This window comes from Tinamus guttatus, unplaced genomic scaffold (assembly GCF_059628265.1).
Source record: "Tinamus guttatus ecotype Peru unplaced genomic scaffold, ASM5962826v1 Tinamus_guttatus_pri_ptg000150l, whole genome shotgun sequence".
NCBI lineage: Eukaryota > Metazoa > Chordata > Aves > Tinamiformes > Tinamidae > Tinamus > Tinamus guttatus.
In genome coordinates, this window is record NW_028288684.1 from 17802896 (window position 1) to 17821693 (window position 18798).

The window sequence follows — 18798 nt, forward strand, 5'->3', positions numbered from 1 at the left end:
GGCACATGGGAGCAATTGGGGAAGAAAATTAGAAAGAGAGAGGCCTTCTTTCAGGGTCTCATTAAAAATGATAATGATTACTGTCTTTGTTTCTGAAATTAGGAATGTTATCAGGAGAGGATTCAAGCTGCCAATATGGCCTGAACAGAAATGCCTCCATGTCACCTGCATTCAAGGACTAATTTTCAAGTATATTTTTAGTCAATGTTTATTTTCAGCTAGATGTCTGCAGTGATAACGTTAAGAAAAACTGACCTGTTTGAGATATTTTGAAGTCTAGTTCTCCCCATGTGGATGTAACCCAAGAACTTTTTGGAATCTACTCCATAGTGCAGAAGCTGTCAGACTATAAGAAAATCATCTTTGTGCCACAGGACTGATAAAGTTGGGCTAATACCTTGTGCCATTTGGAACAATGTTTTGAGATCTAGAGATGAGAAGAACTGTCAGAGGTTTGAACAGATGCTACTCTTGTCAGTTAGAGAGAGCTGATATACTAAAAGAATACTAAAAGTTATACCTTAAAGGAGTAGATTTCAACTAGAATGTTTCAAAAAGTGCTATAGACGAACAAGTGTGAATAAAGTTTGGTCTGTAACAAACAACTTGCCTTACTGTATCTGGAAAAAGATATTTTTCATGCAATAATTATGAACTGCTATCCATTATTCTCCAGAGGGTTGAAAGAGGAAAAAAAGAAGATGGGGAGAAAAGAGAAAAGTACAAAGATGTACAGATGTTTTATGTTTTCAAAGCCAGATGATTCATTTCAGTTTTTCATGCAATAAGTATCAATCCATGAATCTCACATGAACTGAGGTGCAGAGCACTGGTATGAGTATCTCCTATATGTAGGAGTCTCTGAGCCCTATTCTCCTGCTACCAAAAAAAAAAAAAAAAAAAAAAAAAAACACACACACAAGAAAGTTGTCCTCATCCTCAAGTTTTATCAGAAAGACATGTTGAGTCCCAGAAAACTGGGTACCTTCTCCCTCTCTCTCAGCTGCAGTAGCTCAGAACAGAAATGGTAGTAGTTATGGCTGATGGAAAGACTAGATTGACCCAGTAGATGGTAAATTGGCCGTATGAACTCTGGTGTGGTTCAGCTGGCTGTGTGAAAGCCAAAGTGTCATTTATATGTACTTGCATTTCTTAAAATGAAGACAGCAGGCAGAAGAAGCAAGTGGGAGGAATTAAAAAAAAAATGTAGTGGAGAAGTACAAATGATAATATTTCCAAAGGATAATATTTCCAAAGTCAAATGATTTATTTCACTTAAACATACTGATCTAAAAGACTGCAGACAATGAGGATAGAAACTCCACTGAAGCATTTCTCTGATTATTCATAATGCAATACTTAGACTCATGTTGCAGCCAGCTGGAAGGGACATAAAATTCACATTCATGCAAAGAGCAGGACACTTTTCCTCCATCATCAGGCCTTCTTCTAGTACAGGACTCAAAACAATATTCTCCTGTGGAAACATCTATGGTTAGACCTCACCTTCAGCCCTGGGTCCTGCAATATTTCGCAAGATCCATTTTTAGTAGCTCATTAAATTAAGCACAAACATAAATTTTTGTAAGAGCGAGGTCTAAAGGGCAGGGAGGGAGATGAATTCTGTGTGCTGGAATTCCAAAAAAAGTAAACTTGGAAGCAAAGTCAGGATATGTATTAACCCTCACTTTCTTCTGTTTCTCTAGTGCAATTCCTTTTTTTTTTTTTTTTCTTTTTTTTTCTTTTGCATTTAATAGAACAAATACCAGTTAAGAAATCTGTGTCTTAGGTGTTCTATGATTCACTACAACAAAAGAAGAAAAGTAAAAGAAAAATACTGTAGAAACGAGAACTTTGGAATAACAAAAGATTTTTCTTACGACTGACAAAAAAAAAAGAAAGACTGATATTGTTGATATTGTTGTATCAGCTTTTGCTTTATGCCTGCATTGGGTACTGATGTTAACACCTCACTGTCATCATGTGGCCAAAAAAAAAAAAAAAAGCTCTCTTCAAAGAGCTCTCTGTCTCTTTTCATAACAGTTAAAAAAATGAGCACGAATTTTGATCTGAAGGACAGACAATGGAGCCTAGGTGATAGATATAGAAATAAGGAGATTGATTCTTTTACCATTTTAACCACCTATTTTCTCTCTGACCTTTGTCAGGTCAATGAGTGCTCGATGTCCTAAGCACACAACAGAAATAGCTTTTAAAATGCATTAGAAGAAAAACTGCAGAAATGGATGTAAAACAAAAAAAAAAAAAGAAGAAGAAAGAAAAGGCAAAGGCAAAGGCAAGGAAAAAGAGGCTGTTCCTCTTGCCTTTCATGAGAGAAATAGAATGCTGGAAGGAAATTAAAATTCATCAGTTATCATTTTTAAATGAGGATCTCTTAACATATGCTAAAACAATGCCATAGTTGGGATGAATGGGTCTGTGGAGACTGAACTCTCAAGGCTGGTGTCTATGCAGACCTTCAACAGCCCTTCACATGAACAACCACATGGTGGTTACATGAGTGTGGTGAATAGTTTTGGAAGCAGTGAGTCTGCTATTGGGAGGAAAAAGCAACTTATTTGGTATTGCATTTTAAAGATAAGTGGGGGAGGAAAGGTAGGAACAGTAAGATCTCTTTAAAAACTTGATTGCTATGTAAACAGCTGCTCACAGAAAGGTGTGAAAGGTACAATAAATAATCCTCACATACTTTATAACTTACATATGATTTTTTTCTCATTCTCTTCCCCTGTGAGGGGGAAGAAGGGAAAGTAGAATAGGAATGGAGGTTGTGTGGCTGGGTAGGATTTCATTTGGAAATAAAAAACAATTGAGCGAATTTGACCTTACAGAGGTCAGTTAAACAAGAAATTTGTGAAATACAGAGATAAAATGAACCCAAGAGAAAAGTTAAATTCTTGCAATAGAATGATCCATAGGTGAAGTTGGAATGGAGTGACCAAGTTTCAGAACACTTCACCTAAGCCATGGCCTGATGCTTGGTGACTCATCTCTACCAGCTTTTCAGGCAGGAGAGGGGGAAGGTGATGGCAACTGTTTTGCTGATTTGTATTCTGCTCCCTGCCTCTTTCTTCACTGAAAGTCCCAACTCACCATCTGCTTTGTATGTCTAGAAGTACATGCACTGATCAGGCAACACTAGCTGGTCCTTTGGGCCTGTTTGTGTGTTGTGTTCTGTGCACATCCATCATTTGATGGGGCTGGAGACAGAACACACATCTCTTCCAACTCCTCCATAAAGGACGGTATAGCCTGCCCAGGGGAAGGCTGGATGCAAACTTAGGATGTGACTGAGTGGGCGCTATTCTCAGCAGGAGTAAATCAGCCTGATTTCGTTTACTTTGCTAGAGTCCAGCAGCTGAGAGAATCTAGTCCTATATTTTCAGCTCTCTAAATTTCCGGACTGGTTACTTTTCAAATGGAAACAGTCTCTGTAACTTGGCAAGAAGCATAGTCACGTTTTATCCCTTTCAAGAAAATACACGCTTAAACAATTCCATTTTGTTACTGTTTTCTCAAAGTCCTCATTCCACCGTAAAGAGGGAGAACACAGTACAGACAGACACAGATATATTATTAATTACCAGCCCTTTGCTATTTTGCTACAGGCAGACTGTCAGTGTGCTTGCTCAATCCACTCCTGCCTTTTCCTTGGCAAAGCAGGAGCTGTGGATTCCCACAGCCCCCAAGGCCAGGCAGAGGGGGAAGGTTTTGCTCCAGGCTTGGAGCCAGTTAGGGGGCAAAAGCATCTGAAGTTTCCAATCCATGTTGGCACTAGAAAGACACAGGGATTAGTGTGGGTAATACATGAGGATTTTGGTACCCCTGTCACCATCACTTCCAGGTTTTTCTTGGCTATGCTTCTAGTGTTAAGCATAAAGGGGAACAGAAGCCCCTTTCTGGCCATGAGATGGAGTAGCCTGACTTCTGCCTGCACTTCTTAAGGCTATCCTATTTTTGTGGATTTGTCTTGGAGTGAGAAAGAGCACTAATTTGAATGGCCCAAAACAGACCAGAGACTCAGTGTCAATAACATTGAAGAAACAATAAGTTTTGTGGATAGAGTAGCCCACTGTTTATAACAAGCCTGCAAAATGGGCCTGAAATTCCCTATATCAGAGCTTCTTTTCCTGTGAGGTGTCAGCACCTACATGGTCAGGGGAATAGCTTCTATTCACACAGCAGCGATACTGTAGAATACCTTGCCGAGTAGTGGTGTCCACCTCAAGAAGGACATGGAAATACTGGTGTTCAAAAAGATCCCTATGAGTGATCCACAGATTAGAACCTGGCCTTGTAACAAGAAGCTAAATGAACGCTACCCTATACTGCATTGTGTGTAGAAAGACACAGATGATGAAAGGAGGCTTCTTTTAGGAGGCTGTCAGGAGGCTTCCTGACAGAAGCAAAACAAGATTCAGTACCTGAAAAATGAAATTGACAAAATTAACACATAATTTCCTATTAGTGAAGTTAATTAAAGCATTGAAACATCCTATCCAATAATGTCCGTATTGTTATGAGGAATTCTCTCTCCCAGAGCCTTTCAATTGAAATTGGTTATGTTTCAGAAAATAGGCTTTAACTCAGATACAGTTTGTATGGGTCTGGTGGCCTCTTCTGGCCCTGCAATGAATTAATGCAGTCCTAGATGTGTGAATAGTCTACTCACTTGTGGGTTTGATCATGGAGAGCAGGAAACCATGCAAAGTCCTCAGCATACTGACAATACTTGCAGCTCACTGTTAAGAGTGCAATGAGAAGCAAAGCTCATCCTTGAAGTCTTTAGCCAGTTGTCTTCAGGTTGAAGGAATGTGAACATGGTTTAAGTTTCTAATAGGGGAAAGAAAAAAAAAAAAAAAAGCTTCAGGCAGCTTACCTTGTCCATGTCTCCAAATTTCTGTGTATTAGCTATGCATTTGTGTTAAAACTGTGACTAAATTTGTACCATAAGGCTCCATTACTACTAATATCAAAGTCCCAGAAAACTGAAGTGGTTAATGTGCTTTTAAACCCTTACTAGCATGAAATGTGTTAAGCGTGTCAGGCCAGAGAGAAAGCCAATTAATGGGCTAGTGGATGATACACAGGTTGGAAAGGCCTAGCTAGTGGGAATTTGAATGCATAAAAGATAAGTCATCATCTTTTTTTAGGAGCCAGATTTTTTTCTCCCAGCATTAAATCTTGTCTAATCAAGATCTTCCAAGGGCCATTAAGAAGTTAGCTTGGTCTGCTTTTTGAGGCTCCCAAAATAAGCAGATTTCTCAACATTTCTGTTCTTTTCACTGTTAGCTACTAGTTTCACTGTCAAGTTAGAGTCCCCAAATCTGCTTTATGAACAAACTTTCAGAAACAGACTGCATGTTAATCTAGGGAAGAAAATAGGAGATGGAACTTACACTCTTAGATGTAAATCTCTTTGCACAAACAGATATATGTTTATATTTATGCACCTAAACATAATTATTTAGACATGTTATATATTTAGAACAAAGGTATACATATAAATACAAATAAATCCTCACCATGTACTCTTTTTTTTTTTTTTTTTTTTCTGCCAAAGAGCTGAGCTTTTCCATTATCTTTCCCTCCTGCCCCTTCTGAAGCATTCAAAGCTTGGGCACAGCCAAGCACACGACCGTAACTAGAACGGATTCCTCTTCTTGGAGAGTGCAAGGACCATCTTTCTTAGAGGTGCCTGGCTTATGTGCAGGCAGGAACTAATCCAGGACCTCCTTTTCTTTCTCCAGTAAAAGTAGCAGGCATGTCCGGGCCTGAAAAGGGGTTACACTCATCCAGAGCATGGGACCTATTAGGATTACTTGAATAACGTTCCTCAAAGCCAGTCTGGCACCGATAGCTCAGTTATCCCTCCTGCTTTCTCATTAGAGTCACAGGGTAGTGCTCTGAGGCTAACTGGGTTCTGCATGGAGGTCACAGAGTCACCGAATGGTTGAGGTTGGATGGGAACCTCTAGAGATCATCCAGTCCAACCAAATAGATGATATCTGATGACTTGCAACAGGCACAGCTTAGGCAGCCAAAAAGCCTTTTCCCAAAGTGACACCACTCATTCCATGGCATGATCAGAGTGTTTTAGCAGTTGAGGATTATCCCGACATTTATAAACCACTTTTGTTTCATGTTTATTTTTCTAATCGTGACACTAGCTTCACCCTTGCACTTACTCTAATAAACCGCGCTGGTCTTCAGCTACATGAAACTAAGGAGTAGGAAAATTATATGACAAGGTCAAATGTTTAGAATTTGCTTTACAATGAGTCACATCTTCATCTTTATAAACATGTATTTCTCACCAAATCCATCATTCTCAAAGAGAATAAAACTCCAACCAACTGGGAACATACTCTTTTCTCTGTTCTTAAAACACTGTAAACAGAGCTGGCTTAATCTTTCTGCCATGGTTGGCTGGAGCCGAGGGGAAGAAGGTCCAGGAACATTTCCAACGTGCTTGCTGAGCCAGGCGGTGAGGAGACTGCCTGCTCCTTCCATGCTCTGGAAGAGAATAAGTTGAATTGATACTAAAATATGAAGTATGAAGTAAATACGATTTTTGGCTCTATTTCTCTTCCCTGGTTTTCTACAAATTTCCACATGACAAGCTTTCTATGGGTCTCAATGGCTGAATGGACTTAAGCACGTTTTGCTTAATCAGCAGTCAGGGTGATGGGGAGACAGTTCACATCATAGCCTGCGCGAGCCGAGCTCCCGGCAGAAGGCTTGGATTTGACAAGTGAGCTTGAATTTACTTCTTCCTGCAGCTGCTGGGGGGATTTTAGTCCCTGGGTTTATCACACTGTTCCTGAGCCCAGAATTCACATGGAAGGTTAAAAACAACAACAACAAGCAATGAATTTAGTATCATCTCATGAAAAAATACATAAAAAAGAACACTTGGAGCGATAAGCAAGATAAGGCTTTGTCCTTCATTGTTGTATATGCTCAGGTGGATTACTTCACCCCAGTTCTTCTGTTTCTCTTTCATCTTTTCTGTGTGTTCAGGTTCAAACTCCCTTAGGACAAAATCTCTCTTCCTTGTTACAGTCATACTTTTTGCACAACAGTGTCTTAGTCTCAAAATATATATTCTATACTTAGTAAGATAAAATAATTAAGTGGTCATGCTGTTAAGACATTCTGTTTTATGACAGGTTAAAGGGTAAAGTTTGTTGAGTCAAGTATTCTACTTTTCTTATAAAAGCTGTTTGCTTCAGAATCACTAATGACTACAGCTAAAGTGACTCATCTTCTCTCCGCTTCCTCTGTCCTTTGATGAGCCTCTCTGAGAAAATAACCCACTCTCCTCACTCCCCAGTGTTTTTTTATTATTTTAAGAATAATATGCTTTTTTTTTTGCAAGCAAGTACAACTAGGCTTGGATAGTCCTGTAACTATATCACATGGAAATTAAAGAGGTGACATTGTGAGCCAGGATACTCCAGGTGATACCTACCCAGAGCAAAGGACAAAGGTGTGTGGTATGTGCTATGCCAGGCCAGCTAGCTCTGGAAATAGGAGAGAAATAGCCAAGTGTGGCTCTGTGTCCCACTTAGTCTTACTGACAGACCAGGGTAGATGTTCTGATGAATGAATGCTGTTCTCTTTGCAGGGTCTGTCTGGACATCTCTGCCAAGCACAGTGCAATGTTATGTGCATGTTTCAGCCACCTTGCACACTGCACAGAACAGTCACATCCAAAGAGGAGCTCTGCAGACTGCACGGTCTCACCTTTGAATCACAAGCCAGTAGAGGGTAGCTCAGGGAGGAAAATGTTCATCAACTGCTGGATTGCCCAAACATTTAAATACATGACAGGACTTCTAAATTGCTTTGAAGCATCAGGCATGGAGAAGTGCCAAAAGTTGACTAACAGGTGAGATAGGCAGAGTGAAGTAATACTTGCTTCAAAAATGGTTTGGAAAAGTTGTTTCAGAGATAAAAATGCTTCAGACTCCTCAGATTTCAAACATAATTATGCCTGGAATTACAGCTGTGTTTGACTGAAAGAAATCAAATAGAAAAGACATAATCATTTTTCCCACCAGCAGGTATCCCGTGCCGAATAAGGATACTGATCTACAAGACTACGAGGGTGATGCATTAGACCTGGCAGTACACTACACATATTGCGTAGAGTGTGGAATATTGCATGGAGTAAACTTACCAGAGTTGGCTTGGCAAAAACTGAATAAGAAAGAACAAAAGATTTCATCATTTTTGCCCCGTTTTGGAAGGCCTGTTGTATCTCGCTCAATGTAAACATTTGTGTGAAAATGTTTGCATCTGAGCTCGTCACTCTCAACCCAGTGGAGAATGTCAACTTCCTGAGGAGAATAGCACTAGTGCAAAAGAAGATATTTAAAACCATTCACATGAGTCACTATAGACAAGTCTATTTAATTTTCCCTTGGATTAGAAAAAGTAGCTGAGGATAATTAACTTGGGTGAAAACATTTGTCTACCTTGTGGAAGCTTAACGTGCGATAAATCTCATTAGCTGATTTACTATCATCTGATTTTCATGAGTGTAGCTCCATAGCTATGTATACTAGTAGAATAAAACAGTGACAAATATGACAGAAGATTCATTATTTCTTAGATGAAAAGGAATATTCCTGCTTATACCTTCCTTTACATGATGGGAGGGAAGGTTGTGGGTATACAGATGCATGGAGGAAGATATACATCCTGCATGTATATGTGACAAACATATACATGCTAAAATACCAAGAATAAGGTGGAACAGGACTTCCTTGGGATGAGATTGCAAGTGGCATTCCCACAGCTGGAATCTTTCAAAGTCACATATACTTCCCATTGAAACTTATAGGAATTGACAGAAGGACACCACCAGGAGTGAAGCCTGCGGCTTAATTTGATTCAACACGGGAAACCCACCCGGCCTGGACACGGACAGGATTGACAGACTGAGAGCTCCTTCTCGACTCTGTGGGTGGTGGTGGATGGCTGTTCTTAGCTGGTGGAGCGATTTGTCTGTGATTACTTCACTAAGAGCTAACTCAGGTTTTCAGCAATAGAGACACAGTCAAGGGTGTCCAGTTAATTTTGTTTCATTTTCAATCTTACAGGTATGTATTATCTTCAAATAACCATTCATGCAGCTCAGACTAAGTTCACTCCAGCTTACATCGCATAAAGAGTGGAAATTAGCATTCACTCTTCAACTGATACTGTGTTAACCAAGGACAGTTCCAGATACTTCATATGGACCCTGTTGCTTTAGTGTCCAAGTACCTCCCAACCATTCATGCTCATAGGACTACTTTGAAGTATGAGGCACAAAGGCCTGATCCATCCCGCTTAACTTAGAGTGTTCAGATGAGTCACAAGTCACACCAGCCCTCTGCCAACAGAAAGGACAGGGCACCTTCAAAGGAGAGTTAGGAACATCTGAGATTTTAGCAGCTATTGGAAGAAAAGTCTGTCTCTGTTCATCAGCTCTGCAAGATCCAGTTCTGCATGAATTTGGACTAGCAAGAGTAGTGGATTTGCCAAAATGCAAATAGTAAAACTGTATCATAATCTAAATTAAAACCAAATTAACTCCAAAATTAAAGATTCCCTAGATAAATCACCAGTGCTTGGACTACAAGGCTGTCTACCTCCCTATTATATTCTTTTCTTTTGGATATGCAATTTTATCATACACAATGAGCTTTCTTATCAAAATTGACAGGTCCTGTACACATGTGTACAGGGGTTATATATCTTAAAATCTTTCAATGAACTGCACTAAAATTTTATGAACAGTATTAGATTGTCTGATGGAAAGATATCCTGTTTTTTTTTTTTTTTGAACAGTGAGCTGAAATCAGCAGCATAGAAAAGAGAAATAGCTAGCTCTGACCCTTGTTTTCTATAAAGGGGTTATTTTCTACAACCCCCCACCCAGTATTAATGGCATTTTGGCTGAACGTCTTTTACTGTCAGGAATTGTTTGAAGTCTACAGTTCTAAAAAGCTCATAAAAGCATAAATGCCTTTTCCTCCTGCATGTACTTAATAAATTGTGTGCCATCCTTTTCAACACATATGTTCAGGGAGGACTGTCTAGCCTCAAATGCACAACTGATCTGCTGCAATGGAGATTTAAGTATACATTAATGTATTCTGAAAAGGTTCCACACTGTAGAAAATGGAGGAATCTGAATACTGAGACATTCAACATGCCACCACCACCCTTTATGTTGCATCTTGATTCTTTGCTGGATATAAAATGCAGTTTAAAATGCTTAAATTTTACACTCAAAACCACCCTTGCCTACCCAAGAAAATACTTCTCTCTCTGCAAGTCCTGAAGATGAAACTCTGAGGCTATCCAACACTTCCCAGCCTGCGGAACCGGCAGTCGAAATAGAGACATAATCAGGCAATCTTTATTTCATCAGTATTCCTGAACCTGTCAGAAGAGGAAATTCAATCCCTTCAGTACTTCATACTTTAGCCCTTCAGGACGGCCAAGTAAGGTGCGGAGTGGGGCACAATCAAGGCAACCAACAGGAAACATCTGGTGAAAAGCTTTAGGTGGGAAACACCACTTGAGTCTGCTCCTGACACTGGAATACTCAAGGAGCAAAAATCACTTGGCAGATTTCTGTGTTTACAACTAAAGGTCATACTCTTTCTCTCAACTTTTTCAGCATGGCAGCTGAATACAGCCCAGATGTAGCTTGATGTGTCCTTCCAGCTGATATGAGCCGGAGCAGCCATCAGAAGTGGTTCTGCCCTGCTCTCACTCCAGCCGCTTCTTCAGGCTCTCCCCTGTCTTCATCTCATGTCAGTACATGTGTTCAAGTGGCTGCCCAGTGGAAATGGCCAGGGCACCGCTCAATCTGAAAAGCAACCTGTGCACCAAAACAAAAAAAGTTAACTTTCGATCTTGCATAACTCAATTCTAAAAATGTCCCAACTTTGTCTATCCTGCAGTCACTTCGTTTTCAGTGTAGAGATATGATTCTTTTTTGCTAAAGACATATATATATTTAGGAAGAGGGACTGAAGCTCAAGGTGACATTGTCCTCATCACATCATTTGCTATGTTGCCTGCTATTATTATTTAATTTATTATTGCTATTTCTTAACATGTCAGATATTTGTTAGTTCACTCCTGTGTACTACTTGATTTCTTACACAGGGTATTTTTGCCTCTCTGAAAAGCAGATCTGGGAATGAGAAACATTGATTATTTGTGTATTTCTGGTCTCAGCTTCAAATTAGCTGCCAGGCTTTGCATAACAAGACACAAATTATTCATGCGAGAAAACCAAGAAGTGATTTATTATCATGTCTGATTTCCAGTGAAGAATTTTCTTCAGATCACCCAGCATGGAGGCTTTCCTATTTTAAATAAGATAAATTACAATTGACAGCGGAATTCAAAACATTGCTCCAACCTTTCCAGATCTTTTGGTCATACAGAAACTGAGCCCATGAATTAAATTGACATCAACATTCATTAACAGTGTTTCTGAACCCAGCTTGAAAAGTCTGAAATCCTTTGCACAGATTCAGCCCTATATCAAAAGACTTTGCTCCCTCCTACTGCACCACTACAGCATTTGCACTGCTTTGGAGCGACAGCAATGATCTTTGCCTCTTGTTATTGAAATGATGGCTGCAGGAGCATGGGAAACATTTTTAGGAGACAGTTAATTTTTTACTACTTCATAGAAATAAATGTCACAGGAAAGGTTATGCTTTGGAATATGTAACGATCCAGAGAATGACAAACTTCTCCCTTTGCTTGCACCACCTTTGTGGGTTAACTGGACCCTGGGACCCTGGCCTAACTGGCCATACAGGAAGAAGTACTACACTTTTTAGTAAATGCCATTATCTGAGCAGTAGAAGACAAAAATTTCTGGAAAGTTTATAGTATTTTAATTAAGTTGTAAATTTCTTTGAAATCCTTAAGATGACGCCTTGTTCTATAAAAGAAAAAAAAATAGTATGTGTCAAGTTAGTTTGAGATCCAAAGACATAAAGGCATGCGGGACTTGTTATGGTGCCCAACTCAAATCTGTGAGTGCAAAATACGTACACAGAACCTGACAGTTTAAATAACTTTGGTGATTTCAGGCTGTTGAGTCTTTGTGATCCTTCTTGTCATTAGACTGTGCATTCTGAAGACTGATCGTGTCCTCAAGGGCTTGCATGCTCTAATCTGCACCAAGCTGGTCTGTCTCAGGGGACACTGGTTTGAAATGCTTTTTAGAATGATGCAGGGATACTCCCTGCTTTGAGGAACAGATTTGGTGATTCCTCATTCAGAGGCTCTTATTGCATTTTATACAGAATTATTCTATCCATGAGAAAAAGTGTGGAAAAGAAGGATGAAGTAGTGCAAGTATTTAAAAACCCAAATGGATGAGTGAAGATCATTATTATTTTCAAACAGCAGCTGTAATGTGATCTCAGATCACCGACAACTGGCATCTCTGTGATACTTCGAGCTCCAGTTAAAAGTCTTGTTCCATTTTCAATTTGGAAAGAATATTTAGAGTTGTTAAGTGGCAAAACTGGCAGCATGATGAAGATGCAAAAATATCAATAAACCCATATCCTTTCACCTGATTTCTACAGTGAAGTTTCTAATACTTCTATGAATTTGAAGGGGAGAGGTTGAAGGAAGGTACTGGGAAAGACTTGTACTACTTTTTCTTCAGAATCAAGGACCAACTACACTGGTAAAATACCAGAGTTTTTGCACTATCATGCAAATAAAATCACAAATATGAGATGGCATGCCTGGAGCATTCAAGCCTCATTGTTTTAAGCAATTAGAGTGCATATTCCCTTTAAAGTTAACAGGGATGAGGAAACATGCTAGGTACTGTTTAACTTGCATGCTCTGAATTGTCTCTCCAGGTGTCTGCCTCTTTCCACTGAATATATTAGGAGTCTAGACTTCAAATTCAGCATATCAGTCTGCAACTAAAACCTTTATGTGATAATACAGTTTTACAGACTTGAAAGAAATTAGGCTCATTCGACTGTTAAAGTTAAGCAGGTGCATAAATGATGGCAGAATTAGGAGAATGGTTTTCTACTTCACACTTTCAATGACTGCTGTTTTCTTGCAAAGTGTCAACACTGCTCTAGAAAGTGACAAGTTTGCAAATACTTGAGATTTTTTTACGGTAAGAGCAATATTTACAATTGATCTAATGAATGTCCTTGAATGAGTGACCAACTAGAGAGCCTATGATGATCACAGCCCATTTCAAAGAAAGCACATCCAAACATTTCCTCACAGTGATGTTACTCTCTTTAATTCCTGAATTCTCAGAAATCATTACTTTTTCTTTTTTTAAAGGATGGCAAGTAGATCATTGTTCTTTTCAGCTCCACAGGGAGCCTCTGTGAACATCTGCAAGACGCTATCACCTACCAGGCAGAACAAAGCAGGTAATGATGAGAACACACATGAGGATAATTATACTAAATAGTTTTAGAAACAAAAAAGGGGAAAATACAAAAAGATCTGATAGAGCTGAAGTGTACAATCACATTGTCCATGAAGAAAACTATCGAGTTTCTATGCACATTATGGAGCTTTATGTGAGTTGAGCCAGTAGACTAGGATTGATTCTGGCCCAAGGACTGTCTTATTGAGGTACAGACTTTGAAGGGGATGTCTAGTAAGAACTCTGTAATAAGAGACTACAAAGATGAGCTCTCTGAGGAAGAGCTTTTGTCTTTCTGAAGGAAAAAAAACTGGAAACTTTCCTGTCTGCCCCTAATAGTGTTTGAAGCCTTTCACTCTTCAGGAAAGGCCTGTTTCCCCATTACTTTATTTTGCAACTGTCATTTACACAGTTTTCCTTGGTTGTGAAACATAATATATGATTTCCCTTTAATTTATTCCTGAATTACAATTGTAAAGTACAATGCAACCCATAAACAATTTTGGTCTGTGTTTTGCACACATAGAATCACACAGAATCACAGAACGGCTGAGGTTGGAAGGCACCTCTAGAGATCACCTAGGCCAACCCCCCTGCTTCAGCAGGGACACCCAGAGCACGGGGCACAGGGTGGCATCTGAGCGAGTTTGGAAGATCTCCAGAGAAGGAGACTCCACAGCCTCTCTGGGCAGCCTGTTTCAGGGCTCTGTCACCCTCACATCTGAGCAAGGTAACAGCAGAAAGCTGCTGACAGAACATGGTTGACATCTGGTGCTTTATGAAGGTCTCTGTAGTATCAATGCCTCAGCCTACTACCCGGAAGAGAAATGCCATTGCAGTTTTAGTGTAACCGGACAGCAGCCAGCTCCTGTGCATCACTGACAGTTGGCAGGTGTCACGAACTTGCAGAGGAAACAGAATGCACCCTGGAGGAAAAGACCTTGAAGTCACTAAATATATTTGAGAAGGAAGAACCTCTGATTTCTACCCTGACATTCACCCTCATATGGAAGTTAACTGTTGGAAAAATACACCTCAGTGCACAAAAACAAATAATGCTGAACTAAAGAAAATGAATGAGAATGATAGGTCAACAAAAGTAGCCAGGAGAGTAGTCTTAGATTAAGAGATTGTTGCTCCCTGACTATAGGTGAGCTGAACAGTCTAATAATTCTTCTGTAAAATGATACTGTAATCAGAGCTGCCTTGAAATTCCCTGCTAAATCCCCATAATTGGAAAATGTTGACTAGCTGAAATTGGTATTTCACTTGGGAATATAAACAGCAGTGTGAGAAAAAGATAGAGTTTCTAGACAAAAATGTAAGTCACTCCAGAATTTAACAAGTCTGAGAAATAAGAGTCTTCAGAGTTGCCATGTGTGAGACTGAGGTAGCAACTGGAATAACCTCGCTGAGAAAGCAAAGATTTCATCTACTTTTTTTCATATCTCTAGTGGTTGTTCTTACATTGATTCTTAGAAGAGGCAGAAGACAGTGTCTCAGTTTCTGACGGCATTTGAAAAACTTCAACAAGTGTTCCATAATATAGAAGAATTAAGGAGTCTTAAGAATCGATGTCCCGAAGACCGCAATATGTGTGGCTGTGTGTACACCATGTTTCAAGTGCAGGTTTGAGCCCATGTTTGACATTAAACTTGCCCCACTCCTTCACTGCATAGATGATGTCAGCAGCTATTCAGGCATGAAGTGGAAGTTTCTCTCTGCACAATACAGCAGAAACCTTGGAAACAAACTATCTTTAGTGAGGGCACAACCATAGAAGGCGTGGGTTGGTGCTATTCATTTCATCTTGCTATGCAATAATTTAATGAGGCTGTGTAGTTCTTTTTATAAAAATATTGGCACAGTCTAACACAAGGATAGCTTGGATTTTTAAGCCATCTAATTTTTGCTGCCATATAGTATATGTGGATGGAGAAGTTGTAGTACACTCTCTGGCATAACCAGCTCCGTTGATCACATGGTGACTGGGCCATAGAAGGACACAAGACAGCATGACACTTTTAAAGAAGTTAAATAAATCTCAAAAGATGTTGCATAAAAATAGACTCCTCATTTGTGTTTTTAAGATTATAAATTAGGCTTGAATTTCAAATGGGTTGTTTAACTTCAAATTACTGATAGCAATGAAGTGTTTCCTGCATGGCACCTTTTTCTCCCAAGTTTCTTGTACTTTATAGAACATTAAAGTACAGTAAAGATGCATCTTCTAGGTGTTACTTAGGATACAAAAAGCAGTTTTTCTTATCACTTTGGGGAGGAAGATCCTGAAATTGACTTATTTCTACCTGCTCTGACTCTTGTCTTAGTCTCCTAAATGTTACCCTCCTGTATCTAAAAGTCTCAGACTATAGATCATCTGACAAGTAGACATATACTTTTGTGTTTGATAACTCCAATTGATTATGTTTCAGCTACAGGCAAGATCCTTTTCATTTGTCCGTGAAATTTTAATCATATGAGGGAGAAAAATGGCATTATTATGTAATATATTTCTCACTGTAACTGATAGAAAAAAGGAATTAAAAACTCCAAAACAATCTTTGCTTTCCAAAGTTCTTGTTTGTGCTTCTGATTAACACATTAGTACTAATTAAACAACCAATTCAGCATGATATACGGGAAATTAGTAGAATAATTCTAATCAACTTTAGGATCAAAATACTGGACTAAAAATATACTTGTGGCTACTTGTTTAACATGTCAGTGGAACATTATTAAAAATTTAAGGATATTATATTTACAAAATTAAAACTATATGCAGCAAAACTGCTTTTTTGAAGAAATGCACTTGCACACACATTAAAAAAGAAAAAAAAAAAGAATTGCACTGAAGACTTATGGCATTCTATGCAGAATAAATCAATCATTCTTAAAAATCCACTTAGAAAAACAACAAGTAGAATGTCTCCTAGTTCATTCCAAGAGAATTTAAACCATATGGACCATATTGCTATATTAATGTACTATGTCCATAAAACATACCTGCTTAACTGTATGTTATATATGTAGCATTTACTAGAGGAAAAAAGAATTTAAGCAACAATGGGCACTGTCAAAAAACTTCAAAATAGGCACAATCTTAAAACAAAAAATAGACTAGTCTTGCACTGAAGCTAAATATATGGACCTTAGTGGAAAACTCATCTAAATATCTTTTCATGATGCTGGAAACTCAAATCTGCTTCTGAAATTTAAAACTCAGTTATTTCTCAGTTGCAGGAAATGAAACATCTCACTTAGCATCTACAATGTGAGAATGACAAATAATATAAAACAGACTAATGAGTTCTAGTGAAATGTTCTGGGGCAATTTAAGAAGCTACCATCCCCAGCTGTCTGTTCTTCCCTTCTGACATAAATTACTGCCCCTAATTGAGCTGGCAAAATAAGTGGGATGTTTGTTTCCTAGCCAAAATATTTTCTGGCAACTTCAAGCTCCAGGTATTGCTCATGACACGTATTGAACACCATAGTATCTGAGGGCTTTGATTCATGACCCCTTTTACATTTAGCAGAGGAGTCCAGTGGTGTGGGTAAAGCGGGTCACCACTTCTAGCTGTGGAGACAAAATGAGTAAGAGGCCTCAGGAGAAGTGAATGCAAATATGATAATTGGGAATTGCCTCATAAATTTTAATGTGGTAGATTCCCACTATCTTTCCAGGAATTCAACCTATCAGCAAATTATGTTGTGATGACTGGAGTGTATTGACTACCTAGAGTAGGCAATATGCCAGCAAAAGATTTCTCTGTGCTTAGAACACTGCATTAATCTTACAAATCTTCCCCATCAAAAGCTTTCTCAAGCAAGTCACTTTGTGATCTGGAAATTCCTCTTTGGTGCTTGAAGTGGAATTAAATGGACAACTAAATTCACAGCAGTGATTAGCAGGGCCCTGAGTGGTTTGGCAGCTCCCTCTGCACTGGATACTAGTGTCAGCAGGGCTGGCAGTGGCATCATGGCCAGGTGGTGGTCCAAGGGTTCCGGTCAGGGGAGGCCATGGCTGGGCTAGGGCTGCAGTGAGGCTGGAGTCTGGCACTACTGCAGTGTAGAGATTTATGGCCCTGGTCTGACGAACTGGTTCTGGACAGCTTTGAAGAGCACCCAGAAGAGCCTGGACAATGCCATTACAGGACATTGGTGCCCTCAGAGCCTTGAACATGATCCTGACCATTAAAATTTCATCCTTGGTTTTCCTTATCAGTTAAAGAACTATTTCTCCACACATCTAGAAGCAGTACAGGCTCAGAAACATGCCCTATCATGCTTGTCTGAGATTGCTAGATGAATTAGGGAAAAAGAGCTAAATTCTGTTGTAGTTTGTAGTGCAGACCTGTGCTCTTAGGATCTGAATGGGCCTAAGAAATTCTGACATCACGGACTCCAAACATGATGGTAATATATTTCAAAATGAAGCCTAAAAGAGGAAGAGTTCCTCTTTTGCATAAAAGGCAAAAGATTAGAGATTAGAGCACTCAAAGAGTGTGAGACACAAACCAGCCATCATTACTCTGTGGTTTCTTGAAATTCAAACTACACATTGAATTGAAGCAGGGGACCCCAGAATAGATCCTGAACAGACAATGGACACTTCTGTGGAAGCTGTGCCAAAGCACTAAAGTCTTGGGACTGAAAAGATGGGGAAAAAAACAAGTAAAGAAAACATAATTCAGAAGCCCATGCATCAGATCACTCAACAAGATTTGGGGAGAGCAAGTGATTTCCATTTCTTTGACAGTTGAGGAATTTGGCATGTAGAAGGGCATCTGGATGTTCATTGGTAGAGTGACTAGAGGGCTTGAGTTTGAGAGTTCCTGGCACCCAACATGAGTCACTTCCAGCTACCCCTTTAGGGAGGAAACTCAGAAAGCAAATGCAGATATTCTGAGTCTTCCAGATCCATACATCAAGACATGGATTCACTCAACTGCACACTGGGTACTGTAGTGAGGAAATTAAAGACAGCAGCCTAACTGTGCTTTGGGGGGTCGTTGAAATGTTCAGTCAGATGAAACCTACCTCATTGCTGACAACAAAAAACAATAAAGATAAATAGGCTTCTAAATTAAGCACTTCAAGTACCTAACCAAAATTAAGATGAATCTGAAACCTAATCCTTAGATACCAAAATGATTAAATTAGAAGTACTTAATGAGGTGCTCTGATCTCCCCCTTTGCCTTTTAGTATCTCAGCTTTTCAGCTGCAAAATAGGGATAATGCTATCCTGTCTAGCAAAATAATATTGAAGTTAATTCAAGGCTGTGAAGCCCAAGACCATGACATTATTTACCTCATGTGGAAAAGG